Here is a 22,315-nt window from a genome sequence, read left to right as displayed (position 1 = left end):
AACACACTGCTCCAAGCCATTTCCATGGAGGAAAGTTAAAGGCTGTGGCTAACACTGGGCCAGGCCAGAGGAGAAAGATCAAAATAGTATTTTGAAAGCAGGAGGAAAAAAAAGTTTTCCAAAGCAGTTCGAGATAGAAGCAACTCAAGTCTAAAGAAATGCAAGAAGGCTTTAAAAGCACAGCAGTCCTGAGGAAGATTGTTGACAGCCTGAGGAGGATGTTGACAGCAGGAACATAGGGACATTTCCCTTGCTGCTTTCCCTTGTTCCCCACTGGCTGAGCAAAGCTGTCTTCCTTGTTCCTTCATGGAGGAGTGTTGGTACCTCGTGCTTCACCAACACTCTGAAGCTTTGTATATTCCCTTTGTTGGAATTGTTCTCCTGTGGGAGAGGGTGAGCACTTTGACATTTTACACAGCTCAGAGTTCACGGTCAACGTACAAACTCTTAAAGAGCCCCCGAAATTACATCTGCACAATCGGGCGTTTTAAACATGTCTTTTCTTCAAGACTTCCTATCTTTTCATCCAAGAGAAAAAGTTCTGGTCTTGGTTGTTGCCTTCAGATGTCCACGTTCTTGAGGCTTGGCACTGCCCGGGGCAGCTGGACACTCTTCATACTTTTGTGTCAGGGAAAGCATAATGTCCTATAGTTGGTAAGGCAAAAAGGGTAAAGGGAGAAAAAAAAAAAAAATGCAAGCAAAAAAGCCCGAAGGCACTAGAATAATTAAGCCAATGCGGTGACAGCTGTGGCAGGTCCCGGGCAGAACCGGCTCCACTGAGCTGAATTAATGACATCAGCAGCCCAGTATCTCCATTAACACTTGATCATTAATTATTACCCTCTGACAGTAAAAGCCCAAACCTTGTTAGGAGTGGCCTGTTATTAATCTACCTTACCTGCCCTCCACACTGACAGACACCTCAGCTCGGTCAGTGGAACCCTTTCCGATTCGGTCCTTGATTTTTGTTTTTTGTTTTTCAAACTTCAATTATTGCTCAGTTTACCTGGGTAGATAGTGACAGCCATCAGATCATAAAGTCTGCTTTGAGTCACTAGGTTTCATGTTCTTTGATCTACAGCTGGTGTTGGATGGGGGTGTGAGGAGAGGTGCTACCAGCTGCACTGACTTTTCCTCATCCAATTTGGAAGGGTCAAGGGATGCAGTTTACCTGACGAAGTACAAAGTACAAAAGGCAGCAAGGATGTAAATTATTCACCACTGTCCTTTTATCTGCCATATGGGGAAAAGAATTCCTTAGTTTCCCTTAGTGTCATCTTTGGAACTCGGGGCACTGGGCATGTATATTCAACTCTAAAATTTGCTCACTTAAATTGCTTTCAGGAGCCACTGAGATCTCTCAGTTGTTAACAATGCTCCTTGTGACAACTGTAGGACCTAGATTCAATCTCACCCCTCCCTGCACCCACTGCATAGAGAATGAAGAGAACAGACTCCGAGAAGACATCCTCTGACCTCCATGCTTACTCTGGCACTCAATGAACACACACACACCACCACCACCACCACCACCACCATCATCATCATCATAACAATTAAGTTTTAAATTCTCCCAAAATATAGGGATATTCAACTTTATGTACACTGTACCAAGTATTTCCTTTGTCAAATTTTGATCACCCTGAGAAAATGATACACTCCTTTAACTTTACAAGAAATAGATTAGTTTGATTTTTGTCTTATAAAACTTAGGATTTGCCATATATTTGCACTAGAATTTTGTGGTAAAATTCCAGCATTTAAAGATTAAGTCACACTTTTAAACATTTCAGTACATACACACACACACACATACAGAGAGAGAGAGAGCAGTAGACACACCACAAATAGCTGTGGGATTCCAGGAGGATTGGGAAGTTAATAAATTAAATGGCCTGTTAGTATTGAGAAATATCAGGATCTATACTGACAACCTAGCATGAGTTTCATGAAAAAATAAAATCAGGGAATGCAAATCCAAGCCATGAGTTAAGAACTCACTTCACAACAGCGGACTGTGGAGCACTGGAGTGATAATTAACCTTTACCAAAGACTTCATAGAAGTCTACTACATTAATTTGCTGATTGTTCTTTTCCTGCTAAAGACATACTCCAGAGTTCACTTCTTCATCATAAACATAGACAGGGTATAACTTAATAGAGTGCCTGTTCCAGCTAATGGCCCTGGAATGCGCTGAGAAGACCCCAGAGCTTCTAGGAGCAGATAACACGCTTCCCAGATGGCATCAAGACTATCAAGAAACAATGGCAAGAGCGGACCATGTTCCTGTCCATTCTATCTTCCATAAGGCAGAACATATTAACAGATTCTCAGGAGCAGTTTTGCAAGGCTTTTTACTAAAATGATGGTCAGCAAAAAATAAGTCCAAATTAATATACATCCCACTCACTAGCAACAGCGTGCTTAATTATACCATGGGGGCTAAATGTTTGCTCTTCCGGGCATGATCCTAGCCCCAAACACATCCCTGCTCAATGTCTGTGTTTACAATACTGTGTGGGTCAGTCCTCTGCAGGATCCTCCTGGGTCCTTCGCTTCATGAATATGGTTAAGCAAACCCCTCATTGGAAGCCATCACTTAGGAATCACCACCACTTGGAAATGACAGTGTGTGAAATAAAGCCATTGATTCATGCCAGTGCTTCCTAACCAAAATAATAAAATTATAAAATGGGGAAGGGGTTTAATTCTATGAGCCCCAATTCTCATATTCAGGGGGGAACTAGAAAAAAATAGGAAACAGCACAACTTCTTGAAAATGTGAAGTTGAGATGTGTTGGGTGATGTAAATTTGCTAATCAAGAGAGGTGAATGGAGAGGCAAAAAAAGAGCAAGGAAGGAAGGAACCAGATTAAGCAGCAATTTGTAAACATTTAGCAAAGCACTAAAAGTCTTGAACATTCCAGGAAGTCTTGTGAAGAAGGAGGAAGAGGAGGAAGAGGAGGAGGAGGAAAAGGAAGAGGAGGAAGAAGAAGAGGAAGAGGATGAAGAGGAGGAGGAGGAAGAAAATGAAGAAGAGGAAGAGGAAGAGGAGGAAGAAAATGAAGAAGAGGAAGAGGAGAAGAAAGAGGAGGAGGAGACAAACATGATGGTAGAGGTGGTGGTAGTTCAGGTGGTGGTGGTGGTGGTGGTGGTGCTGCTGCTGCTGCTGCTGCTGCAGGTGGAGGTTATGGTAGTGGAAGAGGAGGAGGAGGTAGATGTAGAGGTGGTGGGGGTAGAGGTGGTGGTGCCTTGCTATTAATGCACCATTGTCTTTGTTCCTCAGAGTAATTACATTTGCCTGCAGTCATTCTCATCAAGGGACTGAGAGGCTCTGCTGTCTGCAGCCTTCCCCATTCTGTACATAGTGGTGGTTCCCAGGACTTGTCCCCTACTTCACTTCTTTTCAGTAATGTGCTGATGCCCCTGAGGGCCCAAATGCCTCACTTCTCCCCACACAGTTATGTTTTTGTCTCACAGACTCAGAAAAGTTCACTTGTTTTGATGATCTTTCTTATAACTTCCATTCAAGCATCCCTTGGAATATCATTTTAAATCCTGCCAATGTATAAATAGACCATTTCTCATTTTTTTTTTATTCAAACGAGTTTGTTTATGTAATAGTAACACTGTATTGATTTAAACTAGTCTATCAAATTTATATTCATTAATCATCAATACTTCCTATTAATTCCATACTATTTCTAACTCTCACATTCCCAGAGTGTCTTTGGTCTCTGAAGCACCCAAAGTCAGTCACCCAATTTCCCATCCGAATCGTTAGTCTTAAGTACCAGTTTCCAAGAGTATTCCGACTACATACAACCAACTCATGTTTGGAAATACTTAGCAAAAAGAAAATTAAAAAATACAGACAGTTACTGAGATATTTGGATGATACTCACGACAAAAGTAACCACATATTACATGGGTAATCACATTCTACATGGGCAATCGGTAAAGAAAATGTCACTATATTAAAACCATCATTTTATATTTTTATTAAATATTTTCCCAATTTTTCTTCATCTCATGACAGACACACTCACAATGATTCTTTAAAGAATTAAAATCTTGCATTTTGATTACCTCTGCTTAACATTTACCAGGGATTACAGAGAAAAGATTGTTTGACATTGAATTTCTGTTAACCATGTCCTCCACTGCAACATAGTTGTACACATTGTTTCAGAGCTAACATAATGGAGAATATTTTCAAAGAAGGCTGTGTTTCAAGCCAGATGGTTTATCTGCTGAAACAATTCTCCCAGTAGAGAAATAGTGGCTGCACAGTTGCAGTAGTGTTCATAAGCCTAGTGCAGTGGATTCATTTGGCACCCACATTTTGGAGTCAAACAAAAGTACAGTTTGTGTGAATCTCAGACTCTGATATTCATGAGTGAAAAGGAGTTCTCTGAGTTGAGCATTGTGCATTATTGTAAAGACTGTGATGTGTTTACCTCACAAGCACAATATGGAAATAGGATAAAATTTTCAAGTATATATTAATAGTTTCCCATATACAGTGCAAAAGGCCTATGTTGTTAGGACAACTGCCTTAGAGATTATCACAGTCTGGCTCAAAAGCTAAATTGCCATTATTTGCATGGAAAGAAAATGTATTACCAAGCTTCAAGCCTACTGTAGCTACTAAAAGTTGAAGTAAAAGAAATTAAATATGTATGCTTTCTTGGGCAAAGATGAACTTGGGTCTCAGAATGGTAGAGAATGATACCAAGCACTTAGCAATACTGTCAAATAATTCTCCCCCACCCCACCCCAGGATCTCGATGTTGTAATCTTTACTGTCAGAGATGCCTTAAGGGATGCTTTGGTGGCTCACTGAGCTGGCTTCTGTAGCCCACAATGGTCTTTGGATATGTTATGACGCACGTTGGGGAATCTCACCCTTTGTCACAGAAACAGTCACTGGCCACATTTTAAAAATAAAACAGAAAAGTTTGAGGAGTCCAACAGGGGTTGCCATGCCCAGGAATGTATCAAGCATGTAGAGGGATGGGAAAATCCCTGAGATTCCAGAGATTAAAAAATAACACATGGGAGGTTCTAAATAAAGAAATTCTTGGGTATGTCGTGGAAGTTGGCACCAGAGCCACAGGTCTCTGCCTCAGAGACTATTTTTGTTTGAATTAGCCAGTAGGACATGCATAAATGTGGCCTTCTGTGTCTAGAGAACCTAATGAATATTAGTGACATTTTCCTTAAAAAATAAGATACTTTTAACATTTATAATTCTCCATTAATTTATCTTTATATACATATATCTAGATTTGTATATATAATATATCATATGTCATTTGTTTATTGGTCATCTTTTTGTTTTGAAAAAACTATGCTACCTACTTCAAAACTTTAAAAGGAAAAAAATATGGGCTCTTAAATTTTTGAAACCACAAATTTAATTAATTTAAAATTACATTTTAATTAACACACACAAATAACTTGTGCTCTGTAACATCCATAACATAGGAGAGGGAAAAAAATAAAGAAAATACATAAAGCTTAACATCCTAAAAATAACAGGTTATTTAGATGACCTGAGACCCCTGTAAATACATACATATCAGCCCTTAAACTGGATCAAAGACACCCAGATCAGAAAACTGCAATCCAAATTCATGTGTATATTGAATCCAAAGAAATGATGGTGACAAATGCCAGGATGAAAGTCTGTATGTCACTTTTACCTGTGGGCAGTCAGATAGAAATACAAACACCCAATAATCGCCTACATCTCTCAGAGCACCAGAGATCCTAAACACAGAAATCGCCCTCAGTCCCTACACACCTCAACCTGATCTTCGAGAGCACAGATTTGCTGAGTTTACATTCAAAGCAGCCATTTGAGATGCTCAAACCAACAGAATTGTGGGGTTTTTAAGTGGTTTCTCTGAGGCTGGTTCTCATTTTTCTGCTTTGTATCCTTTTATGAATGTCCTCAAATAATAGTGGTTAGGTCATGGGACATTGTAGCAATAGACTTCCAATTACATTCATAAGAGAACTTTTGTGAACGTTTTGTAAACAGTCTAATACTACATTTATTGAAACAAAGAAAAATCCTTGCAGTCAGAGATCTAATGCAGATAGTTTTTCTCAATTATTAATACCAGATATCTTTAGGTACAAATGCCCTGAATGCCAGGAGAACTGCCAAGTGTCTTCAGTACACCATTAAAATGGTTCCTTCATTTGCATGTGACCATTACATCACTTCAAATGATTTTACCAAGAAGATACCAGAGTCTATAGTTTTTCTACTTTTAGGTAGATAGTATTATGAAAACTATACATATAAAACCAAGGAAAAGAGGTGAAAGGCTCTTTGAAAGCCAAATTGGGGCCATTTAAATATTTGTAGCTTCATGAGTAAATTATATATTTCTAATAAGTGAACAAATGAAGCCATTCACAAAGCTATATTTAAGTGATCCTAAGAGTTTGCACAGTAAGAAGGTGAAGAATAATTAAGGTTGGTATACATTACATGCAAATGAAGACAAGAAGACTAGTGTCTTGGTAAGTTGATGTTCATGAAATATGATTTCCCTGCAAAGGGGGGGGGGATAACTCATATGTTCAAAATGGAAAAACTAAATATGTTCCTTGGTGATACTGTTCAGCCTTACAGAATATTCAGAAAATCATGCAACTGCTGAGAGTGGAAAAGGAGTCCTAACTACTGCCACTGTGGTAGCCATAAGAGTCCAAGGTACGCTTTTCCTTCTGTGTGCATGTGGCATGTTCATACGTGTGTATGCATTCAGTCACATGTGTATGCATGTGATGAGCACTGGGATTGAAGCTAGAATTTCATGCTCGCTAGGCAATAACTCTACACTGAAAATCACCTCCAGCGCCTACCTTGAAATATCTTTTCATACAAACCCTGCGAGGCACTGATCACAATTTATGATTTAAAAGGGGGAAATCCAAGCCAAAATAAAGACAGAAAACAAGAGGAAAAGAACAAGAAAAGATATGAGGTGGATGATGGCAAAGGGAGGAGCAAACCAGCTCAATACCCAAACTTTATTGTTGAAGTGATTTCTCTCTCCCTCTCCTCCCTCTCCCTCTCCCTCTCCCTCTCCCTCTCCCTCTCCCTCTCCCTCTCCCTCTCCCTCTCCCTCTCCCTCTCCCTCTCCCTCTCCCTCTCCCTCTCCCTCTCCCTCTCTCTCTCTCTCTCTCTCTCTCTGATAGAATGCATTGATTGTGTGTTCCTAATGTACTCTGTGAGAACCTCCCAATAAAAGAGGAAACCAAATTTTATCTCGTCTATTATGCTGATGATAGCCTTCCTATATCACACGTCCAGAACCAGCGTGGTTTCCAGCAGGGCTGCCTCGGGCTACACAGGTCTGCCAGGGTCTTCCCGGTCAGGAATGCTTACGGTCTCATTTACCTCTCCCTGCTCCTGCCAAGCACGCAATAGCCACAGACCAGGGCCACACTTTTACATATGTGCTAAAGTTTCCAGGTGGCCTGTTTGTGTTATGATTGTGCCTGGCCTGAAAATAAAAACAAATTGACAATCCCTCACCTCTCCCAAGCCAGTGCCAGATTTTAAATAAAATGTCTAGGAGTGATTTATTGCCAACGCAAACTGCCAGACTGGCATCCTGTCCACTCACTAAACAGACGAATCAGTAAAAGCTATGTCGGCCTTGCCAGTTGCCCTAAGTATGCTCTAGGAGCATTCCAAATATCATGTTTATTCTGTTACCAGATTCCATATTCATGTGCAATAGGAAACAGGCACTCTAGATGACCTTAATGGCCTACTAGAGTGATCAGTCTTCCCTTGGGGACATCCAAGGATCATCTGCATTCTTTTTCCCTAGATAAGACACTGGCTTGTACACCACGCAGAGAAACAAAACCAAAAGAAGTTCTTCCCTCCAAGTAACCTCAGGTCAGGGATGAATTTCCTATCACTTCCCCAGAGAGCAAACACCTGCCTAGCGACTCACAAGAGATGCTTCTCGCCCTTACTCTTCAGCATAAAGTGCAGCACCCTTTGTCCACCATGTGCATCTTGAAATGTTGATTTAGACCATTCTTAGCTTTACCCATCTTTATTGTTCCCCAGCAATCTGGTCTCTGTCTGCTCTAGTACAGTGTGTTTGAGGCTTTGTAGTATTCTGGTTCTTTCTTCCTCTCCAAGGCTAGCAGGTCCCAGAAGATGGCTACATATAATATATCTAAACAGAAAAGACAAAACTCTGAAGTCCTCAGTTGGCATTTCTGTAAGATTACAGCCAGGCTAGGGAACTGCATGACCTTTCTTCCCATTTTACCCAAGCTCTTCGAAGTGCATACTCACCAAGTCAGTGAGAAGAACTCTCCCATAGCTCACCCCATGCTTCTATGTCACTGGTACACACACCTCAGAACTGTCTATATTTCATGAGCCATTGTCTTCATGTATTATTTAATAACCTGTTTAGCAGCATGCCTAATTACAAACATTTATTATGGAATTCAACTCCAGAAGTAGATGAGAATGTGCTAAATTGTTTGCTACCTAAAGTTTTAATGAGAGTATAATACCTTCAGCCCATATGCTTCAAGAACGTTATCCTTAATTATGTAACATGGGTATTTTACTGATATCTGTTAACTGCTCGAGCAGCTGTGGTTTTCTGCTATTTTGCACAGCTCAGGAGGAGCAGTGAGTTCAGTTTCCCCTTTTTGGGGGGTTGCAAAATCCATGCCCCAAACAGGTGTGTGCAATCAGGAACCGCAGTGATGAGCCCAAACTGCTGCCTTTCTAAAAATTCCACCAGCCGGTGACACACGCTGCTCAAGGTTGCACAAGCTTGTTTTCCACCGGTTATTTTGATGATTCATTCCCCCATGGGGAGGTGAACTTCAGCCATTATTTCTCCTCTCCTGTTTCTGATAATTAGAGGAATCACTTCCTCATTCGGTGATCTCTCTCATTCTCAGTCTGCCTCCCTCCCTCCCTCTGTCTTTCTTTAAAATGAATTCTTACCTTTTGGAAGGTGTTGGCCTCTTCTCCATGTACCTCAAAGAGTAGGAGAGGTAAAGTCTCTCTCTCTCTCTCCCTCTCTCTCCCTCTTGAACACACACACATACATCAGAACTCTTTGTCAACCTGCTATAGGAAATCTGGCTACACAACAAAGGCATTATTCATTAAAACTATCACTACTCGAACCTAGAAAGCCTGTGCCATCCACTTCCAAGCAATATGCTCAGGGAACATGGTAGCATCGCCGCTCGAGCCTCCTTCATATTCTTTCAAATGCCAAATGCAGAAATCACTCTTTAACAGGACAGTTAGAGTTTCATAAACATCAACTGTTTACTGAGAGCCAAGTCTGCTGACAAGTGGTAGGAGTCATCCTAAAAATAAAAACAAGGTTGATTATTAAATGACAAGATTTTATGTCTGTAGAAAATGACAAATACATCAATGCAAAGAAAATTTCAAAGCAGGAGATGTAAGACATTTTCAGCACCGGCAACAGGATGAGCCTAGACAAGCCAGTGCTCCTTCGCAAATCTGCTTGGAAAAACTTAGACAACATAATTTTACCCTCCCATCTTGATTTTTCGAGAAAATGAGGAACTCCAATTCATTTATTGTCTTCCTAATTGAATGACAACTTGCAGTTTAATAATGGTACATTGTAGGAACTGTTTTCTTAATGCTGCCTAAATAGACACGCATGTACATCAACCCATTTCACATTTCTCTAAATATTTTCACAGTGGAAAGTGGTGTTCACAATAACAGTGCAAACTGTGGAGTCTGATAATCCAAATACAAGGTGTTGTTTTAACCACACACTGTCACCTTGAGTGGGCGACGGAAACTCTAGGAACTCCAGCATTCTCATCTCATAAGCATTGAAAAAAATAGAAGCCTCATACAGTGTGCAGATGAAATAGGCTTTAAAATACCTCAACCAGAATACCTGATGCATAACGCAGGAGTGAAGCTTTTCTGACATGTGATCATTTTCTGACATGTCCATTTTCACCTGGAAGGGATGTCCCTACCATGCTACCAGCACCCAGCACAGTATGTAATCCACGGTAAACCCAAACAGTTGTTTATTGAACTGAGCTAAATGCATTCTTCTGAACATAATAAAACTTTTAAATTTACAATAGAAAGTTAAAGATTTTCAGAGTTTATTGTGAATTTAGTTCAGGGACAAGTGTGGATTGATCTAATTTATAATATACCCATACCTCCCTACTAAAAATATTATTAAAAAATAATAATATCATTATATATTTCAAAATAAATGACTTCTTCATTTTTTACTTTTTTTTCCTCTTCTGTATTTTAAGAGATTTTTTTTGCCACCAATGTAAAACTATTTTCATAGACATATTCTCGAACATTAGGTGATTAGTTGACCGTAGGTGGACTCGGTGGATAAGATAGCAGAAGTCATAGGTTAGGTCCAGATGGGGAGGTGGTGGGAGGAGAGCCCTAGATGGGAAGAACACTAAGCCACCACTTCTAGAATTCTTGGTAGCTGCAGGGGTGTGGGCTCCATGAGGGTGGCGGAACACTGAAGCAAAATCACACTTCCCCAAATGCAGAATCACTGGGGTAAAGTTTCTCCTCTTAACCTGCCCCAGATACAAACCTGAACACTCACACCTCACTGCCCAGCCATGTGATCTGATGCTCATCTGTACTGGGCCTTTGATATGTAACTATCAAACAAACACATTGATACACATCACTTCATCATGTTATCTTCCATATATTGCCCCATTTTTCTCTATTTTTCACTGTTTCAGAAATCAGAAGACTCTTTAAAGAAGATAATTCAAAGGTAAGACATACTTCGGCTCAGTAGACAATTGTACAAGGTGTCCTCTTTGAGTCCAAAGGTATTCTTACCTGTGCATCACTTTACAGGTAGCAAGATGAATCGACTCTTTTAAGCAATATCTTACTGCAAATCCTGAGATTACTGTAACTGCTCCCCAACAACCAACAGTCAAGTGTAGTAGACCTGGATGGATCTCCAGTCAACATCAAGACAAGAAAAGAAATGCCTATGGGAACAAGCACACATCCCAAGGGGGAACAGCGATGTTCTTAGAGCCCTTTGAAAATGGAGAGAAAATTTAAAACGAAACAAAACCTGCATAGGTATCCTCAACTCTTCCTGATGCTGCTCACTGCTTAATGGTGCTCATCCTCCCTCTTCTGGAGCAGCTGGCCATAGAGATATTAAAGGCCACCTTTAGTTTAGGTAGGTGCCCTCTGGAAAGACTGTGCTCCTGTCATGGCGCTTAGAGAAGAAGGAGAATTACAAACAAGGAACAGAAACTGCGGACTTTTTTTAAAAAATCTTAGGTTGGAATCCCATGACCCAAGATTTTGCAAGTCCTGAAGGAAATTCAACTCAGGCAATGAAGAGTCTTATGATACAATAGCCTGCAATCTGTTAATGCTTAAACTCCTGATTCATACAGGGGTAGAGGAGAGAGAAGAGGGGACCAATAAAACAGACACAGCCCCACTCACCTGACGATTCATCAGCCTGCTTCTCCCTACTCATAGCTTGAAACCACTCTCTTGAGAAATCCCTCTCATTCTGGGCTATGTCTGTTGGCCTTGCAGGCTGTGAGTTACATTAGGGCAAGGACTGAATCTTATACTTCCCCGTCACCCCTGCTTCTGGTATAGAAATGCACTAAGATGAGACATTGATATTTGTTAAATCAATCCATTAAATGACAGATATATAGTAGTCTTTTTAAAGAGTTTGTCAGTGACTAATACATTTTTTCAATTCAACAAGTAACATGTAGTAATATCATAGTATATAATATATAGTATATAATATATAGTATATAATATAGTATATTATAGCAAAGAAAGTTAAATATCTCATACAGAATCTGGGGGCCAGCTTCTTCCCTTCTCTTGCTCACTTTGACATCTCCTTCAGAACCTGGTTCCTTGAAGATTGTCTTAGTTGAATCTTAAAGGTTAGAGATGAGAAAGGAATTGTGTGATGAGCCCTGGAAGATTCATTCTCTTAGCCTTAAAATTGCTCTGTTGCTACCATTGAGATCCTATTGATCATCTCTCTAAACATAAGAAACTGCTTTACCCATTGTTTACCCCATCTCAATAAAAAGACCGTCCATCTTTTATCACTTATGCCAAACTCCATGGGGCGTTCTTAACGTCCCTTTCTCCCTCCTACTTCATATCTAAAGTCAACTGAGAAATCCTACTGCACCTACTTTCAAAATATCTCTAAATTCAACCACTCTTCATTACCTTCTCAGCCAGCAACTTAGCTCAGACCAACACTGTGTCCATGTAAGTTTTGGAACTGAGTCAAAACAGGTCCTTGCCCACCCATAGCACATCCATAGTAGGGGAGGCAGGGTGACTCACTTCAGTTATCAGTTATATCATCCCTTCAATCTAAGTTTTTGAGAAAAAGATGATATTCTTTCTGACCCATAAAGGTAACAGATTATCTGTACCTTCCAAATTTCTGTTTCCATTACCTCTCTGGGATCTCTGATTAATTCTCCATCTCTTTGCTCCAGGCACACGTACGAGGCACCATTCCTATAATTAAATAAACCATGTTTAAGGGTACTGACTGCTCTTGCAGAGAACTTGAGTCTGGTTCCGAGTACTTGTGTTGGGTGCCTCATAACCACCTGTAACTCCAGCTCCAAAGGATATGATACCAATGGCTTTACAATTAGGTATACACACACATAGACACATTATTTAAATTGGGAAAAATAAATCTCTAACAAAATATTTAAAGAGAACTTAAGAAGCTGGCTATATATAATTTAAAAATCAAGTTTTCCTTCATGGAAACAATAACCTATTTAGAGAATATAATGGTACAGGGGAAATTCTATTAATAATATCAACAAAGTATGAAATATTGTGGAAAAATTTTGAAAACATAAAAGTAAAATGTTCAAACACTATTAACAGAGGTAAAATTACTTTAAACTCACACATATATATCATTGTTAAATTATTCAAAAATGCTTTTAGTGCTCAGAAAAATTCAGGACACCAGAGGCAGCAAGGGCCCAGCCATGAACAGCATGGGACTCCTATTTTTGTGGTATCACAAAGCACCAAGAGTTCAAGTCATTTCCAAAGTAACTCAACGATATTTTCCTCCTCTGTAGTCTAGGCCTATTGACCCCAGAACTGAGAATGGCACTAGAATGTATCTATGGTAGGGTTTTTTTAATCATCATCTTCTTCTTCTTCTTCTTCTTCTTCTTCTTCTTCTTCTTCTTCTTCTTCTTCTTCTTCTTCTTCTTCTTCTTCTTCTTCTTCTTCTTCTCCTTCTCCTCCTCCTCCTCCTCCTCCTCCTCCTCCTCCTCCTCCTCCTCCTCCTCCTCCTTCTCCTTCTCCTTCTTCCTTCCATAATTTATTTTTTTATTCACAGTACATCCCAGTCACAGCTCCCCCTTCCTCTTCTCCTCCCAGTCTGGTCCTTACAAGTCCCACCCCCTCAGAGAAGGGGAGCCACTGTTCTTTTTCTTACCATATAAATCAAAGCCACCAAGAAACACTACTGACTTTCTCTCCTGAACGTCTCTGAGGTCTGCCTCTTGCACTGCTGAGATAACAGAGCCTGAGCCATCATCTCTGCAATTTCTGCCTCAGAGACAGCTGACTCTTCAAAAGCGTAGATAGACATCCTTTAGGAAAGTCTTTGTAATGATTCTTCATCATCCAGATGTTAAGAAAACTATCAGTTCTGGGGAGTATGGAAGAATTTGCATAAGGGATGACTAGGTTTTAGTATACAACTCTAACTTGCTCCTGAGTCAATCTTTGATTGTATGAAAATTCAAGTATCTTCTTTCTCTCATGACAACCAATAAACACTACTGGCACATGAATTAGTATACAGTGAGCACTCAATAGAAAAAAAATTTTAAGTTCAATACTGCCTTTAGACTAGGTTCCAGTGGGCTTTAACATTATCCAATCATCGAGATTCTCACTCCATATGAAGTGCATGAACATGCATGCACGTTGGTATAAGTATGTGCACACACACACATACATGCACACACACACTAGAACTAAAGAATATGTGTATATTTTGCTATGTAACCATATTGTACAACAAAATGCACAACCCTGTAAACCTATTCTTACAATTAATGACTTTTAGAATTCAGAATAATGTTCCTTCTCAATGCCTGCCCTAAATCTCAAAAAAGAAGCAACCTAAGCAATCTACTGATTGAGGATTATTAGAAAGGAACTGTGATTCAAATGGGAGGAAAATGCACAATTAAGTAGAAAAGGCAAATTAATTATCTTGATGAACCCTTGCTTTCAGACAGTATGATGCAAAATAAATATAATTCCCCAAATATATCTAATATCACCTTGCTTCTATTCACATATCAAGTTACAAACCTACACATAAGAATTTTCACATATCAGGACAACAAAGTTTAGACCAACACAGGGTTGAGAAGACTTAAGCAAAGAGACACTCCTCATGTAATGTGATACTAAAATGTTTTAGGTGAGTATTTAAGTGTAATTAAACATCTCAATACACACATCTCAACACAATACATCAAAATACACCCTTGCTAATAGGCTCTGGCATTTCCTGACTCTGAGAGCTCAGTCATGTTTCTTAAACACACAATACCCCAGTTTCTTTCTCTGTTAAGTGGGAGTAGTTTAGGACCTGTTTCATACATTCTCAGCTTCTGAGGATTAAAAAAAGACACCGACTATAAAATAATTAGCACAAAGCATGGTCCTCAGTCAATGCTGGACTAATATCAGGCACCAGCATCTTTTTTGTCACCAACTTTGTGATTATGATTATCAGAATAAACACACTTGATTTAAAATCCCATCTTTTAAAATGAAAGTACTGAAGCTAGAAGGAATTTTTAAAGAAAGAAAGAAAGAGAGAAAGAAAGAGAGAGAGAGAGAGAGAGAGAAAGAGAGAGAGAAAGAGAGAGAGGAAGGAAGGAAGGAAGGAAGGAAGGAAGGAAGGAAGGAAGGAAGGAAGGAAGGAAATATGTGCTGCTAATGGAGAAAGTCTCACACTACAAACCTATTCAAATGAAGAAATTTTCCGGGTAAAACTATTGCATAAACATGTTTCAATGTCATCTATAGCGTGATTACATTTGTGTACATACTGCATATTTACATGCCAGTAAAACAGAAAATCTTAAAATCTTAAAAATTTGTCACACTCATAATACCTGAGTTAGGTAAGGGATTTTATTAATCACTTGGAATTCTCTTACATTATTTGAAGTCGTAATGTAAACATTTCTCACTTTTATAATTTAAAATCTTAATTTGTTCTGTTGTTACATTTTGCATCTTTGGGCTTCCTAGCAGTCACTAATCCCAGACATGCCCTTCTCTGGCACTTCATGAGATTCACTCTCTTTTGCAGTCCTATAGGAGCTCTGTGATGACTTCCAGATACTGAGCTGTAGGAAAAGATATGTCACTTACAGAAAAGGAAAAGTCAAAGGCTGTCTGATGCCCCCATTTTCTGTGATTTTGTCCTCAGAAACTTAGAAACACATATGATGTCTCTGGTGCAGCTCTCAGGCAAGACACAACCTTTGGACAAGTTGAGAAATGTCACTCCATAAGGACACTGCTGTTGCCTTCTGTGACTTAAAGGTAAAGGGTTCAATAAATATTCATTAATGATGTTGGTCATTGATTTTCTTCTTAATTCCCAGACATAAAATATTATCATTTAACTTACAAATTCTACTTGCATCTTCCTAAAAATTTGAAGTATATTTTACCTTTTCATCTTTGAACACAAGCAAATGAAAAAAGGCGTTTTTAGAAATATGGTGTATTTGGATTGAGGTGCATTCTTTTAAATTGCAAATATTTATACGCAGATTCGTCCAATAAGAAAATTTCAAATATCTGCTTGTAGCTGAAGCATAGAAGACTGGGACAATTAGCCCTAAGAGAAGAAGACTGCCACAGTCACAACCTAAATGGAGTACCTAGGATAAGTATTTATAAGAGACACTATGAATTATGGTGGATGGCTGATGGGAGTGACTGTCTATCCTTTGCCATATATGGCAATTAATTCAAAAGAGATTTTGTGGCCGTAGAGATGACTTTGTTAGAGACATGTTTGCCACACACACATAAGGGTCTGAGTTCAGATCCCCAACCCCCATGCAGAAAACAGGCTACGGTGGCGCACATCTGTAAGGGCAAAGCTAAAGAAATAATAGCAACAGGATTCCTAGGTTCCTGAACCTTCATGCTCAGCCCATTCACCTGAATTGACAAGTGTCAGGCTCAGTGAGAGACCCTGTCTTAAAAATAAGGTGAAGAGCAGTCAAGGAAGACAGCTGATGTTGAAATATGGCCTCTCCATGGGCACCTATGAAAATGTGCACAGCTCAAATCTTTACCTGTATCATCCTGCAGTGCTGCAATTCTGTTTCATTCAGCTGTTTGTAGCTGGATATCAGCGTTTATTCTGCCGCTGGAATTATTTCATTACTTCTCATTGGGGATTGGTAAATAGTGCTTAAGTATTTTAAATATATGAAATTCAGTCCAAAATCAGATTGATGTCAGTAGAGTAATTTAATTGAAAGCCATAGCTACAGCCCACAGAGATGGGGGTGTGAGTAGGTTGCATCTGAGCAGAGAAAGGTAGCAGGATGCTTACCCAGCATCCTTGACTCATTCCACCTCAGCACGTACAGGCTAGATACAAAAACTGCAGGTTAAAATTGCACAACACAAGAAGACATAAATTACATGAAACCTGACATTTCACACACATTTCCTCAATTACTCTCGTAACAGAATTTCCCTTATCACCTGAACTCAGAGCTAACTGTCCCCGGCAGTACTATAAAACTTCAGTTTGCACTTTCTGCAAAGCACACAAAACCTCAGCAGGTGGAAACCCAAATTCCCATGTATGTAAGTTTGATGTAATGTGATCATTGCTGTGGAGTTAATCCTTGCCCACATTTCTGGATGACTCTGTCTATTGTAGGGAGGCCTGCATCCTGTAAATATAATAGTTACAGCCTTATTGCCAGAACCAGTGGCTCAGAACACCAATAGTGTCTGAGGAGGAACTATTGGTGGCTCTGATGTAGAGATCACTCTTTATTCTTTGGGGTCCCTCGGGAGTTCTAACAGAAGAGATTTTTTTCTTGTTTTTTCTTTTTCTCAGAGCCGAGGGGTGGGTGGTCCAGCATTTAATCCAGATTGTGGGTTTTATTTTGTTTTAGTCTCAAAACCAATCTCCTACTTTAATTCCCCTTCTCACAAAAATCTTTAATTCATGCTTCAGGTCTGAAAAATATCTATACTTTTAACAGAGAAAGGCAATGTTAGTTCTACTTCTGGGAAACCACTGTAAGAAAGCAAAAGTTATGTGATCCTGCCCATCCAGACATCCAAAGGGAAACACTGCAGATGACCAGTAATACCCAGCAAAAGGAAATAACGAAACAAGGTATTCACAGCCATTAAATGCCATGCTCCTGGAAGCTGGTTCACAATATTTATCAATAAATGTTTGTTAGCAAATTACACCAGACTTTAAAATTGTAGTCAGTATGCACCCAAACTTATAAATAAATGAAAATCTAAGCAATAAAAAGTTAATCTTTGCAATTTTATTTTTTCTGATTTTCAAGTTTCCTAGAATCCCCTTCCAGAATATATTATTTAGAAACATATCCATGTATAGACAGAGAGCTTCATATTTTTTTCTGGAACTTATAAGGTCTAACTGGTGTCATCATTTCTTAGGTAGAATGAAGCAACCCATTCCATAAGACTCAACCAAGATTCAATGTAGGAAGGAGAAATTATCTGAAATACTCAGACTCTACCAGGTCAGAAAAATGAGAATTACTCAAAGCCCTGATGCTGACACTGAAATGTGTCTACCCCACAGCAAGCCAGCCAAATGCTGACACTTCAGTTGCAAAGGCCCTGTCAGTTCCTGTTGGCTCACATCCTCCTTGGGCTTGCTGGTCAAGTCTAATTTAGGCCAGTTTTTAAGCAATACACAAACCTTAGCTCATTCAAAACCTCTTGATTAGGCTGGTGGTATAGAGACTCATCAACAGCCACCCTTACATGGCAAGTCTAGATGTAGAACTAATATTGATCAATTCACTAGTTCCCAGACTTTTAAATTTTGTGAATTGGCCTATTTAGATACATACATACGTACTTTCGTACATACATACATACATACATACATACAAACATAAATACATATATACATAAAGGGATCTCCTTCTGTTTCCATCTTTATTTTAATTTTTTAAAGGCCATGACCTCAAACATGCAGCTTCTTAATAAAAAGAAAATGTTATACTAGCTACAGACAAAATCATGTGCACCACAATCCAATGAAAACAGAAGTCTGAGAAGCCCTTTCTTGCAAACGAGAATGGTTTAATTGTCATCCAAAAAATTTATTAGAAAATGAGTTAAATCACAGACTTCTTTTTGTTTCCCTAGGATAACATATTCCCAGGAAGAACCAAGCAATTAGCTACGTGGTAATTTACTTTTAAACTTTTTAATTTTTCAGGACTAGAAAGACGGCTTAGCAGTTAAGAGCAACTGGCTCTTCTTCCAGGAGCCTGGTCCAATTCCCAGCACCCACATGATGATTCACAACCATCTGCAACTTCAGGCCCAAGAGAATCGAGCCACTCTTCTGGCTTCCACAAGAACCACACATAACATGCGAACAAAATACTCATATACATAAAATAAATAAAAATTTAAATGAATTTTCTTAATATTTCAGGGGCTAAACTAACAGGGCTGGGTCTGTAACTCAGTGATAAGATACTTGCATAGGATGTACAGAAACCTTTGATATCCAGCACTGGGAGAAATAAAAGGTAGAGGGGTATGTTAGAGTCCTAACTTTGTTAATACTTACTGTCTACCAGCACAGACATTGGAGTCTTCGGAAAACTTTTCTCATAGTAAGTTTAGGTAGAATGCTGGCACCAGAATGTCCTTTAGTCTTGGAACTCATTAGATCATCTCAAATGTGCAGTAAACCTATTGTATTACAGATGAATGGGAAACACACGTGAGATCAATGGATTTTTTTTTCTTTTGTTACTACACTTAGCTTTCTACACAGCAAAGGATTCCAAACGTGAAAAGACCGAAATCTCAACTCTAAATTTCACTTCCATGGCAGTCGGATCTGCTCACCAGGAACTGAATCTTCCTTCTCGATCATTCTTAATATATCCGAAGCCACAAGAATCACCCATACTGATTTTCTGGCCAAGTGCTGGCTAACTTATCATCGTGTACAGGGGATGTAGCATGGATTAATCATGGGCTTTTGCCTGTTTCAAACTCATCATGTAGTCCTTTAAAGGTAATGCAAGTTTTAACAAGAACTAAGGAGCAAAAGAAAACACAGGCAGATGAAAGCAGATTCCCTGCAGACGTTTGGTTTCAGCTAATGGGCTTTAGGTAGCTCTTGGACAAGGGTCAACATTCATAATCATGTTTTCTCCAGCTTCCTAATCCAAATCCAAAGGTAGTGGTTTCTTTTATGAATATTTTATCAGACAAGAATAAATGTAACATTTTATTTGGATTACACCACTCAGAGAAAGGGGCAAATAGAGAAAGGCCAATAAATCTTAAAGAGTTAATTATTTATACAGAGAAAATTTACTTTCTATGTTGTGACTTGTTTTATTGGTACACTGCAGCTCAATTTAGATTAAGAAGCAAAAGGATTATTGTTTCCCAACAGAGATGTATCATAAATAAACACAGCATATTTTTATATGCCCCCCAACCATCTGAAAAATCTTCAGAATAAGGAGGGAACACATCCTAAAATTCTTTGTTTTAAACTCTTTGTCTAAACTTAGTATCAAAAGTGCATTAATAATGGCTGTATAAATAAGACCAGAACAATGAGAATAACAATGGACGCATTAACTTAGAAGGAGGAAATTTTTACAGGGTCCCTTCCCTAGGCAAAGAACTATATGCAAATATTGAATTATGGGAGGAGAATTAGCAAGTGCAGAGTGGTCTGCCCTGAAACCATATACACACAAATACTCTCAGAAGGTTGCACTTAGATATCTGTACACACATACACATACATGCAAATATGTAACAATAACAAGGTTGCACTTACATGTCTGTAGATATATATACATGGCTCTCAGGACTGGGTTGGTTGGTCTGGGATGCAAAGTGGGGCTGGACATAACAATAACATGGTTAGAATTATATGTCTGTGCATAAAAATATATACATACATACATATGTACATGCATGTGTACCAACAACAAGGTTATAATTGTCTGTGTGTGCTCATACATACATATATAACAATAACAAGGTTGTACTTATATATCTGTGTATACATATACATATATGATGTACCCTCAAATAAATAATGAATCTTTCTCAAATGGTTAAAAACAAATTTAAATTACCAAGTCTTACAACTTTTGCAAGTTTTGTAGGATGGAAAAGAATATACTGAATATGAAATCAAATTGGCCCTTCAAATCAACTGCAGCTCATCTTTCCTTAATTCATTTCTTGTACTGCATCTTGTTTTACCTTTAACATTCATATTATCTGGAAGTCTAAAAATATTTCTCTGTGTGCACGTTATTCTGTGTGGTGTGTGTGTGTGTGTGTGTGTGTGTGTGTGTGTGTGTTTAAGTATACTCATGTGTGCGAGCACATACGTGTATATGTGCATGTGGAGACCAAAGCTCAATATCTGGTATATTCTTCTATCAGTGTCTACCCTCCTGGTTTTATGAAACAGCCTTTCCCTGACCCGGGAGATTCCCAACAGTAGCAGACCAGCATGCCCTAGGAAAACCTTTTATCTATGCTTCCCCTAACGAGCGTTACAGATACCATCAACCAATCTTTAGGGGATTTTGCTTCACACAGGGTGCTAGTGATCTGAACTCACATCATCTGGTTTGTGGAGCAAACATTTTACTTACTAGTCCTTCACTCCAACCTCTCAGCTTACCTGTTAATCTCTTTCCAGAATTATAAAAATAATTGATAACATTTATTAAGACCACTCTTTGTGTGATGGATCTCAAAATGTGGTTTTGTGTGATGCTCACAAAAGGCATCTGCTTACATTGATTTATTCAAAGATCAAATCATTTCTGTACTAAGGATGTTCTGAGACTTTAGAAGTAAACAGACAAAAAGCTCTATCCCCATAGAGCTCACATCGTTCTGAGTGGAGAACGGGACAACAATAAACAATGACTACATGTAATATGGGTGATAGCCTCACTTTAAGAATAAGAAATGGTTTACATAACAAAAGAGTTTCCCAGGGAATATATCGGCCACAAACAGCACATGGGAGGAGGATTTAAAAACAGGATTTTAACCTTCAAAGACTGGTTTATTTTTAACAATGATGCCTTGATTCAAAGGAGGAGTTAGACTGGCATAGGTGACTGGATCAGAACTAGTTTCTTGGTGACTGTGTCATTCTCCAGTCCTCTATACTGCTGCCAAACAAAGCCTGGCTTCCCATTGTCCTTTCTCCTGGGATCATAACCTTTGCCCAGGTTCAAGACATCATGGCTGTGCTCCTTGCTACGGTTCCAGGCCACACATGACAGGGAGGATTGCAAGCTTGTGTCTACACTCAGGAGAGCAAGCACCTACTTCTGCCCAAGGTGCTGTGATCATGAATGAACATGTTCTTTATGAAAGGATGTGTATTCTCCCTCTTTTGTGAAACATAGACACAGTTAGGAGGCTCAGTGTTCTTTAATAGGATGTGCTGAGTGCTGACAAGGTGCCACCCTCTGCTGAGCCAGAGAGGCAAAAGACACAAGGAAAAGAAGTCTTGTTCTTTGCCAAAAACGTGTAGAAAGTCTTTCCTTCAAAAATGACCTTTTCTTTGTTGGAACTTAGAGTTTTTCTATTTTTTCCCAAATTTCAGTTATGGGGTGTTGAAGACAAATCGAATATAAATATGACAGGCCTAGTTTAGGAGGTAACAACTTTACAACTGGTACAGAATCAGAATCATATTAGAAAGCAAAGAAAAATTATAGAATTTTGAGAAAAAGAAAAAATTGTGGTAAATGTAAGTTATTATGAAGTATTAGTAAGCAAGGAAAGGTAAATCAAATCTAACTAAAAAAAAGAAATATCAAGATAATTATTTGTGTTCTGAGCCCAGGACTGAGTGTAATCTAAAATACTATCTAGT

At 39.0% G+C, this 22,315-nt stretch overlaps 1 long non-coding RNA gene across 2 annotated transcripts in view; it reads right to left on the bottom strand.

Moving 5' to 3' along the window:
* Window positions 1–7,186: 7,186 nt before the first annotated feature.
* Window positions 7,187–22,315, bottom strand: part of LOC143441303 (uncharacterized) — a 40,151-nt gene continuing 25,022 nt past the window's right edge. Inside the window, exons 3-8 of one of the 2 annotated variants that reach the window (XR_013108580.1) lie at window positions 20,237–20,301; window positions 18,998–19,122; window positions 12,549–12,612; window positions 11,920–12,007; window positions 10,915–11,072; window positions 7,187–9,392 (exon numbers count right to left, since the gene is read on the bottom strand). This is a non-coding gene — a long non-coding RNA (uncharacterized LOC143441303). Of the gene's footprint in view, window positions 11,073–11,919; window positions 12,008–12,548; window positions 12,613–18,997; window positions 19,123–20,236; window positions 20,302–22,315 lie in introns of both variants that reach the window. The other variant, XR_013108579.1, reaches the window with a different exon arrangement.

Source organism: Arvicanthis niloticus, chromosome 2, assembly GCF_011762505.2.
Source record: "Arvicanthis niloticus isolate mArvNil1 chromosome 2, mArvNil1.pat.X, whole genome shotgun sequence".
Taxonomy (NCBI): Eukaryota; Metazoa; Chordata; class Mammalia; order Rodentia; family Muridae; genus Arvicanthis; species Arvicanthis niloticus.
The sequence above is the reverse complement of the archived record's forward strand: the minus strand, read 5'-3'. Positions and strand labels throughout refer to the sequence as shown.